At 41.1% G+C, this 12690-nt stretch overlaps 1 long non-coding RNA gene across 1 annotated transcript; it reads right to left on the bottom strand.

Moving 5' to 3' along the window:
- Positions 1-353: 353 nt before the first annotated feature.
- LOC133380176 (uncharacterized) lies at positions 354-12034 on the bottom strand. The gene is made up of 3 exons (XR_009761378.1): positions 11656-12034; positions 8755-8913; positions 354-498 (listed from the first exon to the last, which is right to left on the bottom strand). It is a non-coding gene; the product is annotated as an uncharacterized LOC133380176 (long non-coding RNA).
- Between the last annotated feature and the right edge of the window lie 656 nt (positions 12035-12690).

Genomic DNA, 12690 nt, shown 5'->3' on the forward strand with positions numbered 1-12690 from the left:
TAACCTAACCAGTCCGCTATCCCTACAGGGAGGGTCGGCCACAGCCATTCCCAACTTTACCAAGGACAGATCCATTGGTGACAATGGGATGATAGTCATGACCCCAATCAATTGATCATTCCCAGTGCTCTCTATAGTGAAGACCAGATTGAGGGTATGACCTACAGTAATGTTGGGTGCACAACATGTCGTCATGCCATGCCATGCTTGTCATAGGAACTATGAAGTCCTAATGTACCTCTTTCTTGGGTCCTATGGGGCTCGTTGAAATGAATACTGCAAACACAATTACAATGTTTGTTTTTTATATATATATATATATTTAAACAATAACTGAAAGGAACATAACACCATGTATGCCAACAGAATATATCATATATCTTCTTAACATAATAATTCCCAAAGTCCAATGCATTCAGCAAGACATAAATGAAGAAGTTGCTTGCAGAAAGTCCAGTAGAGAAAATTCAGAATTTTCCAATTGCAAACTTCAAAGCCCTAAATAAAATATAATTTAAATTCAAATACATAAAGCCACAAAAGAATTAATTTACTCTTCCCTCCCCTTTACACACATAATTGTAAAACCCCATTACCTAATTCAAGGTGACAAGGGCCTAGTCCTTACTCCTGGCATTAACAGCTCCTTTTCTCTTCAGCTTCCTCACGGTTTGTACTCAACTCCTTAATACAATCCTTCCATAAGGTTTCTCCACCCACTGGACCAAACCAATATAACCCATAGGGGTTACACTAACAAGGTCATATTGGCCTGGATATCAAAATCCCCCGAGACTAATGTCCTGGGGTTCTCCAATACCACACCAGAAACAACTTCTGCAAGTTCAGTTAGGGAAGTGGTTGGGCAGTGGTGTTGGTGGTACACCAAGATATATGTCCTATTTCTGCAACCAGGGCCGGTGCCAGATGGCAGCCAGGTCAGGCCCTGGCTAAGGGCCCCTCCTTAGGGTGGGAGGATAGTGCTCCCATTCCATGATCCACAGCAGCATCAACTCCTGACCCTGCCACAGATCACAGAGAGGGAGCTCCCAGGCACTCCCCATACTGACTGTGGGGCTTCAACAAGCCTACACACATGCCCCACCTACCTCTCCCGTTGTGAATGATGTGCATGCTGTGCATGCATACCTACCATAAACCATCAACCAAGATAGAGGCAGAGGCTTCCCTAAGGGGCTGACACCCCTGCCACCACCTTCATTGATGGCAGGCAAGGGCCCAGTCATATCTGGTGCCGGCCCTGTCTGCAACCCAATGCCAAGCACAAACCCTTGCATCCAGCTCCCGGATGGATTGGTTTCCTGGTGAGAATGATGGAATTCTTATGGATGGCTTTTTGTTGGACCTTCCTACCTGACAACATCTGGTATAGCACAGTGGGTAGGAGAGTCTGGCTGGGAGTCCAGAGTCTGTGCGTTGAAATCCCCGCTTGTGTCTCCTGGGTGTCAAGGGCTAGCTAAAGATCACCCCCACAGTGAGTGGCTCAGGGGTTACGTGCCCTGCCACCTGTGCAGCCGTGGGCAAGCTGCATAGTCCCAAGGAGCCCAGTTGCCCCCATCTGGCAGTTGTGGACAAGGAAGGGGCAGGTTTGTGCAGCTGTGGCAAGCTGAGCAGGCCCTAGCCAGCTGGGGAGGACTAGCCTCAGAGGGAGGCAATGGTAAACCCCCTCTGAATACCGCTTACCATGAAATCCCTATTCATAGGGTTGTCATAAATTAGGATCAACTTGTAGGCAGTCCATTTCCATTTTACTTCCTGACAAAAATAAGGATTTGAATTTCAAGACTGTTTGGATGGGTGTGAAAGTTCTGGGTGGGGGGGGTGTCCTTTGAAACCCTACAGTTAAAGGGTGGCCAGAAGGCTACCTTTGTTTTATAAGAAAATTTTGTTTTTAAAGAACCACCTGCAGTGCCTAGAAAGCCTGACTGCTGTTGCAACCACCAAACACTTTAAAAAGTGATGGTGCATGATAACATACCATTGTTCCCAGGGTCACTGTACAGAAAAAAAATATGGCTGCCCTTGTATGCAATGTCCCTCCGGATTACAATATGTCTTCACAAGCCCTCACTCACAGGGGCATTTGCAGCCCCATTATGAATGTGGGCAATGGCTTCTAAACTTTGTAGCCAGCCTTTCCTAAAAAAAAAAAGATGGGTGTTTTTAAAGACAGTCATCTGACCACCTCATAACTGTAAGCTTTTGTATATAATTTTGCATGTAATTAGTTGTCAATGCACCAATGGCTTGGACAAAAGCAGGGGGTCCATATCCCATTTTAAATGGATCCCTCCTACATCCTAGTGATCTCTTACCTAACCATAAGATTCTTCTTTTCTTCTCTATCTTTCCTGACCTGACACTTTTCACTTCTCATTCACAAATTTAACTTTTATCACTTTGGCCTCTGTCCTTCCATTAGCAATCATATTTAGGGTGAGCTAACAATCTTTCTTTGAGTGTTAGAAGGGAATTGTGTTTCTATAGACATCTTTAAAAGGCTCTTAGATTCCCGAGAGCCATCAGAGAGGTAAAATATTTAGAGAATGGATAATGTTCATGGCGTCTGAGTATATGAAGCAATTAACAGCTTTTGCGGGTGATTAAACACCCGAGTTGAAATGGGTACATTTGGTAACTCTCCTAGCTATTTGTTGTCAGCACAGATCAGGGGTGTAAATAATAGGTCCATCTTGTGTCTATCTGGCTAAGAAAGTTGAGATCTGAGTTAAGAAATGATAAAGTTTTAACATCAGGTTGAGGGATACTTGGCTTGGTTAAATAAGTTTGGACTCCCTGATAAACGAGATGGCCGCGGAGCTATGAAGCTAGGTAAACAGAGCTCCCTGGAAATAAATTAATCACTCTCAATAAAGACAAGCTGGACTTTGAGAAACTCTACTCTGACTCTAATAATCAAAGTCTGCATAAGGAAGCCTCTTTATCTCCTTAGGAAAAGCTGACCTTGACTTTACTCAGGCATACTCTGGTTACTGGAAATAATTAACATTCTCGTGGTCTGGGAGTTAACTACAAGCTGAAACTGAGATGGCGACGCAGATATAGATATTGATGGCTACTATATCGAGAACTCTACAAATCGTCTGTAAAGTGTAAACTGTAAATTATTTCTTTTTATTTTTTATTATCTATCTAATTAAGCAGGAAATTGGAACTCTGCCTTTAAAAGTGATAAACTTGGTCTCTTTGTGGACTGGGATGTTTTATTGAGCATTTTTTAGAGTATTTTATCTCTACTTTTCTGATGTAAGAAAAAAAAAGAGAAGAACTTATACTATTATACTATTAGGTGACGACAAAAAGAAACTTTGTATTATTGTTTTCTTAGTTTTACTAGTGATTTCAAACTTTTACAAAGGGAGTACTGAAATTATGCTCTCGTGATCGAGAGACCTCTTGACTTATTTAAAGAGACAGCTTCTCTGCAATCTGAACAAGGACTCATTTAAAGAAACAGCCTTTCGTAGTTCTGAATAAGTCCTTAAAATGGTACAAACATGAAAAAAGCAGTATGATCAAGTTTTTACGCTGACAAATAAACTAGAGATGCCTGGCAAGGATGATCTCCAACAAAAAATTACCCAATTTTTCTCATATTGGGATTTGAATGCAACAGAAAAAAACGGAAACTACAATACTGCAAATACAGCTGTTCCACTACTAAAGAAACAGTTACACTTCGATTCGAGAGAGAAATCCAATACCCTAGTTGATGAATATAATCTAAAATCTAGTACTTTGAATCTCTCATCTCCTAGAAATACTCAAGCTGATTTAACAATCTCTCTAATGCCGGAACATGAGACAAACATGACTGAAAGACCTATAAATATTGAAAATCCAAATGATCAATCTCCATCAAGAACTATAGATGTTGAAAAACAGTGTTGTACTCCTCAAGAAATACAGAGAATTTCCTTACTTGGTTCAGACATTATCCCAAACTCTCCTAACAACGACCCTATAGGCTCTGACCAGTTTATATTACAAGATGAGTCATCGTATGTTTGCCCTGTGAAACCTATTGATTATGTGGAAATGAATGAAATTGGTCAAAAACTGCTATTAACTGGTCAAAAATGTATGAAATTGCAATTGGCAATTGCAGCAAAAGAAACTGAAAATATCAAAAATTTCATTGAAGAGACAAACTATCTACTAAAATCCATCCTAGAAGAATTGATCAAATTAAATTTGACCATAAATTACGATGCATCTTCTCAGAAACCAACAAAAAACCCAAAAGGGAAAAAGAGAAAGAAAACCCATATACGAAAAGAAAAAAAAGAAAAAAACATTAAAAAATCAAACTTTTCAAGGAATATCAACATGAACTTTCAGAGACTATTTCAACTATTAGATAACCAACAACGACCAAAGTCGTCGGCTAAGAACTTTAAAGACTCTATGAAGAAGCCAATTACAACCTCTGCTGAGGAGCAAACTGCGCGGCCATGTAGCGAGACATCGCTCAATACTCCAACTTCTTTTAATACTGACGAGATCTCACTTAAAGTGAACCCAAAAGCTGGAATAGAGGCAAACTCGACTAAACAAACTATTCTAAAACCAAATAAAATAAATGGGTCATGGAAGCTACAATATAACCAAAAAAACTTAGCTTTACTAAATCTTCCCTGTCCAAGATATAATGAAGGGCTAGATGCGAGAAAACAAAGGATTTGTAATACTCTTCAGGCTTTGGGTCTGAAAATTTTACGCCCAAAAGATGTGGTAAACGTGAAGTACCTTCATAACCCAACATTGAATATATCTGTTCTACTTACTTACTGCTCTTCTTGGCAGTTATAAAATAAAGGTTCAGAGACACTTTACAAACATTGCTAAACCTTTACCACTATTTATAAAGAAAGATCCGATGTCTAACTTACCCTTATCATTAACAGCAACAACACCCCCCCTGGAAGGCTGTAACACTTTATTGAACCCTAAAATTTCCACAGCAAAGATCGAAAAATCTTCCCAAAAATACTCAATTCGTACAAAAAATCCCTTGTCACTCTCTGAGCTAAAAGTGACAAACAAGACAGGATATTTGTCTCATAGGCCACAGGTAGAGCACAGAACAAAATCACCAAACTCAATCTATTCTGAACTGATTACTATTGACGAGATAAATTCCTCTTTTTCTACTTCACCTGCGGAAGTACCATCTTATCCTCATGTTCAGACACCAAGTAACGAGGATAGCGAAGTATTATTTGACTTCTCATGTGAAGGTGAGGAAGAATTAATAAACAACTTTTCCACTTTCGCTGACAACGAACAGACTGAAGTCGTAAATAAACTTCAAAATCTCTTAAACAACTTAAGAGCCAAAAGGTCTGGTTCAAGATACCTGGAGTTTGATGAACTGGGTTCTCCTCCCAATGTTCCATCAGTACCCTCTATAGTTCTTCCGACTAAACTGAAAACAGGCTTTTCAAATGTATGTAGACCTAGTTTTACCTGTGAAGCAATAATTCATGAAAATGCCACATCACCCTGACAATCTGTTATACCATCTTCTTTATTTCAGAACTCTGTTGCTGAATCTTTTCAAAATGCGGAAAATTGGTACTCAAAGAAAGTAAAATATAGCTCAGTTGAAATATGTCACTCCTCCTATAATAGTAAGACTGTTTTAAATGCTTTTCAGGTTAAATTTCTTTCTTGGAATGTTGCCGGCTGGGCCTCAAAATTAAACTGCCCTGAGTGCGTTGAGTTTTTGAGGGCCTATGATGTGATCTGTTTGCAAGAAACTTGGTCGGTAAATAACATCTACTTAAACGATTTTATAACTCTAGAACTCCCTGCAAAATCGGTAAAGAGTAAGGGCAGAGCAAAAGCTGGATTGGCAATCTTGTTATCCACAGCCCTAGGTGCAAAAATAAAAAAGCTTCCCTCCTGTGAAAATATAGTCATTTCAACTTTAATACAACTAAATTTATTCTCTATTCTAATAATAAATGTCTGTATTCCACCCACCGTTAAACAGGCTGACATATTATCACTCTGGCAAATGCTGGAAAATTATGTCATAAGTCTAGAACAACTTCACCCAAAAGCTCATCTAATACTTATAGGAGATTTAAACGCCAGAATAGGACCAACAAACGATACTCTGGCTTTATCCTACTTATGGGGTGATTTAGATACTACAAACGTAATCCCGAAATACGTAAGAACATCCAAAGATCAGAAAATAAATTTTGCTGGTATATGTTTGGTACAATTTGTGGCCCGCTTAAACCTAATAATAATAAATGGACACAAGGAGGCAGATCCTTTTGCAGAATTCACCTTCACTTCAGGACATGGCAACAGTGTGGTGGATTATGTGTTAATATCCCCCTCTCTATTCAAACATATACAAAATTTTGTGGTCGGTGATAGAATAGAAAGTGACCACCTTCCCTTAACATTCGATTTTTCCATAGAAGGGAGAATACGCCCGCACACAAAACCTTTGCAAATCAACATATCCTCAAACTCCTCCTACAAGAGAGTGTGGTGGAATAAATACACCATGGCCAAACTGGAGAAATTTCTAACCTCCTCGAGAGGTCTTTTTTTCAGATCTCGTGTAATAGAATCAAAGGATATATCGGAAGCTTTACTTGAGTATTCCTCATTATCCTTTGCACTAGCTGAGATCTTAAAAACACCAATTCGCCCTCGCCAAAAAACCAACATGTGCCCAACTTGGTTCGACAAGGAATGTAGGAAGTCTAAACTTCATTTAAAAAACATTTATCTAACTTATCGGAAATCTGAAGAAAAAGTTATTCCACCTGAATATCACTTAGCTAAAAAAAGTTATAAAAATTACTTACTTATAACAAGAAACAGGCTTTACGGAATGACTGGCTGTTATTAACAAACGCCTCTTTAAACAACGATTCCAAACTTTTTTGGGCGTTAGTTACAAACGCCCTTGGCTCATCTGTGCCTGTGCAATGTACCATCTCTCCTGATATCTGGGAAAGTTATTTTTCACGACAGTTTGCAAAAAACAGTGAAAATCCTGGCTGGCCTTCTCTTTCATTTGATCCAAATTTTTTACCAAAATGGCCTCCAGTAACACACACAGAGGTGATTGCTCTAATAAATACTCTTAAAAATGGAAAGGCCCCAGGGATTGATTCGATATTATCAGAAATGTTAAAAGTAAATAAGGACTGGTGGGCACCGCTGTTAGCATCTCTCTATACTCTCATAAATCTATCGGGAAAAATCCCTGTTTCTTGGTTAGAGGTGGTGGTCATTCCTCTTTACAAAAAGGGTGATGGGGGGATCCGGTAAATTACAGGCCTATCAGCCTTCTTTCAGTTGTGGGTAAGACCTATGCAAGCTTCCTAAATTCCAAACTACAATCCTGGCTAGATGAAGAAAACGTTTTGGGACAAGAGCAGGCTGGTTTCTGTAAAAACAGATCCACCATAGATCACTGCCTAATACTAAGATATTTGGCAGAAAAATATATGAGCGGTAAAAATAGGGGCTTATTTGCAGCCTTCATGGATCTTAAGACGGTGTTTGATTTAGTCCCAAGAGATCTACTATGGACCAAATTAAGTAAGACCTCGATGGACAAACGCCTCCTATTCTTAATCAGTAGACTATATCAATCAACATCAATCCGAGTCCGCCATGGACCAAATGGTGGTCTGACGCGCCCTATTTCAGTAGACATCGGAGTAAGGCAGGGATGTGTTCTGGCTCCCACCTTATTTAACCTTTTTATTAATGATCTAAGTAAAAATTGCAATTCTGATAATTTCCATTCGCCAAAAATTGCTGATGTAAGATGTCCCATCCTGCTATATGCAGATGACACGGTCCTGATGTCCTTTTCAGAAATTGGACTAAAACGCCTTCTTCAGGTATTTATGAGTTATTGTAAAAAAAATCTTCTTACCATAAATTTTACAAAATCTAAGATTATGGTTTTCTCTCATAGGTCTCAGAAATTAAATTGGAAATTTAAAGGCCAAAAAATTGAACAAGTAAAGAAATTTAAATATCTTGGAATTAATTTCTGTTCTTCTCTTTCGTGGTCTTCCCATATCAGGACTGTAATTTTGGCAGCACAAAATACCTCGAAAGCTATTATTAGATTTTTTTACACCAAGGGCGGTCGATACATTCCTGCTGCATTAAAAATCCTTAAAGTTAAGTTACTTCCTCAACTTCTCTATGGCTTCCCGATTTGGATAGAAAATTTTAATGCAAAAGTTGAATCGGTACTTTCAAGCTTTTTGAGGGCCATTTTTGGTTTACCTCGTTGTGCCTCTTCAGCAGTACTCTGTCTTGAGGCTGGAATTTCCTCAGTTGAGTGCACAGCATGGCTGCAAGCCTTTAGATTCTGGTCCAAGATGGCTTATTCAGAACCTTCCCTGGGTTATCTCCATCTAATATGGAAAGACCCTTTCAAAAGCCATTGGTCCAAAATATTTGATGAAAAATTAAACTATTTAGGCCTGTCTAAAGAACTTTTGGTCACCTGGGATTTCAGGGTAGCCAAACAAAATTTAGACCAGCGGATAAAGGATTTAGATTGCCAGTATTTAACGTCTAAGGCACGTTCCTCTTGCTCTCCCCTTCACTTTGGCTTAAGTTTTCGTTCTCCCTATCACGCATTATATATAGAAGAGCTGAGTCTCCCACATTATAGATTTTTGTTTTCTCGGGCCAGATTCAACTGTTTACCTTCTGCACTCCTGTCAGGTCGCTTCAATGGCATTTCTCTGGAAAACCGTTACTGTATTTGTAAGGCAAAGTTGCCTGAAACAGTTGGACATGTGCTTTTGGAGTGTGAGGCAAGGAAAAAATTTATTGTGCCTCTTATCGATGGCTTCCCTGGTAGATCTATAGAATGGAAAATAAAATATCTTCTATCAGATAATCTTAAAGATAAAACTGAACAAGTTGCAAAATTTTTGTTTATAGCCCAATCTACACATAAAAAACTGGTTCATGACAAATTTGAAAAATTTAAATCCTTTTAAAATATTTTATTGTATTCTGTTGTTGTATCTTGTTTTAAAATGGGTCTATGACTGTATAATAAAGAATTGAATTGAGAATTGAAGTTTGGACTCCCCACAATAGCTGTATTACAAGTGAACGAACCTAGCTAATTTGAGTATGGACTTGTTATTACATTTTTACAAAATTAATATGAACATAACTGACAGTAGGACCTGGATATTTTCAAATCTTTTTACCTCCGAGGTGCTGATTTCATTAAACATCTCACTCAGGGCCAACTCCAAAGGGAGGACAGGTGGGGCTGTAGCTGAGGGCCCCATGGCTCCCCTTCCGCAGAAGGCTCCCTGCCACAGATCGCAGGGAGGGAGCTGCCTGCTCACTTGCTGGCACACCCATGCCTGCTCACTCACCACCCACCCATTTCTGCTCGCTTGCCCTCCCCCATGCCTGCCTGCTTGCCCTCCACCCTCACCCGCTCCCTTGCTCACCCTCCCCACCTGCTTGCTCACTTGCCCTCTCCCCCCACTCGCCCACCCTCACCCTGCCTCCCACTTGCTCCCTCGCTCACCATCCTGCCCCTTGCCTGCTCCCTCACTCGCACTCCCCTGCTCCCCCTCCCCACCTGCTCACTCACTCACCCTCTCCCCTGTTCACTTGCCCTACCTCATGCCCACCAGCTTGCCCTCCACCCTCACCCGCTCCCTTGCTCATCCTCCCCCACCTGCTCACCCTCCCCTCCTGCTCACTCACTTGCCCTCTCCCCCCACTTGCCCACCTTCACCCTGCCCCCTACTTGCTCTCTCGCTCACCATCCTGCCCCTTGCCTGCTCCCTCACTCCCCCTCCCCCTGCTCCCCCTCCCCATCTGCTCACTTGCTCACCCTCTCCCCTGCTCACTTGCTCTCCTCCATCCCACTAGGTTGCCCTCCTCTGCCCCCACTTGTTCGCTCACTAGCTCGCCCCCCATCCTGCACCCCTCACCTGCCCAATCTCCTGCTCCTCCACCCACCTGGTAGGTAGGTGGGGCATGCATGCATGCAGGTGCAAGGGCCCAGGGCAGGCTGATGCCCAAGGGCCCCGGCGTACCTGAGGCTGGCCCTGATCTCACTCTTTTCTTACAACACTCCAAGAGGTTTAGATGGGTCTTCCATCCTAAGAAATTTCCCATCCAGGATGTGACCAGGCTGAAGTCTTCTTACAATAATTTAACAATGAAATAATATTATATATCTCTACGTTCTACGCTATGTGCAGTTTATGCTATAAGGCAAAATACATGGTTAAACTTGAGTATATAAAAAGATGTGTCAGTACAAGATCCTTATGCACTAGGACCTGGGACACCAAGGTTCAAACTTCTACTTAGGCATGAGGTTCACTTTGTGACCTTGGGCCAGTTACTGTCTTTTTACCTAATCTACCTCACAGTGTTGTGAGGATAAAATGGGGAAAGGGAGAGTTGTGACCTTGAACTCATTGGAGAAAAGGTGGGCTATAAATGTAGCAGCAGTAATAGTAGTAATACCAAGGGACATCGGGCTGCATTTGACTAAATTGGATTTCTGCTTGCCCTCTGTGCCCGCCAATCTGCTCCAGAGGGTTAGGAGAACTGCTAGAACAGCACACAGGGGGAGGAAAGGGGAGATAATTCCATAGGGCAAGGAGGAATGCTTGCATTGATGGAACAATCTCCTTAGCACTACATTGAATAAAAGCCATTACCTCAAACTTGAAAGCAGTTACTAATGTTCAAGATCAGAGTAAAATATAGATTTTAAGGACATTTTGGAGAGTACTGTTTACTGAATTGTATATACTATACAATTACTGTTAGATAATATGGGATTTTATATCTTTATTTATTTATACTATTTATATGCTGTTCTCTGAACAACTAATAATAACAATAAAACAGTGGACTGCAAAAATAAAATCATGAAACCATGAAAAAAGCAGCATAAAAATAAAGATAAAATCAATGTAGCAGAACTCACAACAGCTGAAAATTGCACAAATCTTAAAACTCTATAACTATCCAAAGAATCTTCAAATCACTAAAAAGAAAAAAAAGAGACAGAAAGATGAGATAGCCGGCCCAGAGGGAAGGGTTCTTCTGGCACCAAAAAGACCACAATAAAAGCACCACATGAGCTTCTCTGGGAAGTGAAATCCATAACCAGGTGCCACCACTGTAAAAGCCATTTCCCCTGTAATCACCCACTGCATGTTGTTTGGTGGGAGCACCCAAAAAAGAACCTTTGGGTAGGTACTTGTAGAAGGAGATGATGCTGACAGCAGATAACCTGACAGCAGACCGTTGATTTATTTATTTAAATATTTATAGGCTGCACTTTCATAAAAATGAAAATGCAGTACACAAAATTACAATAAAATAAATAAAAGCATCAGTAAAAACATCAATAAATACTGATTGGTGCCTGACATTGCAGGATACTGTCTAAATAGCACAGTTCTGAGGAGGGTGTTCTCATGTTAGTCTGTACCCAGGTACACATTGCCTGTACCTGTGTACAGCTGCTGGTGAGAAAGATTCTACATGTGGTGATTTTTCTAGTCACCATGTGTAGCTGTCCCCTGAATAAACTTGACTTCTGCTCACGTGTTCATGTCTCCCTGCATTCTCTCCATGCGATTTTGAATGTGTGTAGCTTTCTCTCCGGGGAGAGCTTGTCCCAGACAGTTAGCTATCAGCACCTGCTGTCAACTGGAAGTGAGGTAAAGGAGAAGGAAGCATTGCGTCAATCTGTGGAGCGGGAACCTTGAGCAAAGCTAGGGATAAAGCCTGGTTGACGGAGCTGTGGAATTGACAAAAACTGACTTGTTAGTTTCAGGGGAGGTTGGAGGAGGTGAGAAGGGGAAAGGAAATGAAAGAAAAGGAATTTCCAGCCCAATAGTAAAAAAAAAAAAAAAAAAGACAAACAGTCTGAGGGAAAGCTCAGCCAAGAGGGAGGGGAGTGGAGTTCAGCAATGGAGGGATGGCAATGCAATCCTAAAGAGGCTTAGTCTGAAGTAAGTCCCCAGAGTTCAATGGGGCTTACTCTCAGGTAAATAAGGGAAAGCACAACAAATGAGGGAAGGAGGGAAAAGAGAGAGTTCAGCAGCTGAAGGATCACAGTGCAAACCCAAAGAAGCCTGCTCTGAAGTAAGTCCCACAGAGTTTAATGGAACTTACTCTCAGGTAAGTAGAATTAGGACTCCAGCCCTACAGAGGAAATATTTTGAGGAAAAGTGCAACAGCTGAGGGAAAGGGAGAGAGGGGGGGGGGAGAGAGAAAGATTTGAGAATTTGAAGGATTGTAGTGTAAACCCAAAGAGGCCTGCTCTGAAGTAAATCCCATAGAGTTCAATGGGATTTACTCTCAGGTAAGTGAGGGAAAGCATAGCAAACCAGGGAAGGGGCAGAGTTCAGCAACTGAAGGATGACGATGCAAGCCTAAAGAGGCCTACTCTGAAGTAAGTCCCACAGAGTTCAATGGAACTTACTCTCAGGTAAGTAGAATTAGGACTCCAGCCCTACAGAGGAAACACCTAGAGGAAAAAGCGTAATAACCGAGGGAACAGGGAGAGGGTGAAGAGAGAGAAAGTTGAGAATCTGATGACAGTGCAAACCCAAAGAGGCCTACTCTGAAGTAAAT

Source organism: Rhineura floridana, chromosome 1 (assembly GCF_030035675.1).
Source record: "Rhineura floridana isolate rRhiFlo1 chromosome 1, rRhiFlo1.hap2, whole genome shotgun sequence".
Classification (NCBI taxonomy): Eukaryota; Metazoa; Chordata; class Lepidosauria; order Squamata; family Rhineuridae; genus Rhineura; species Rhineura floridana.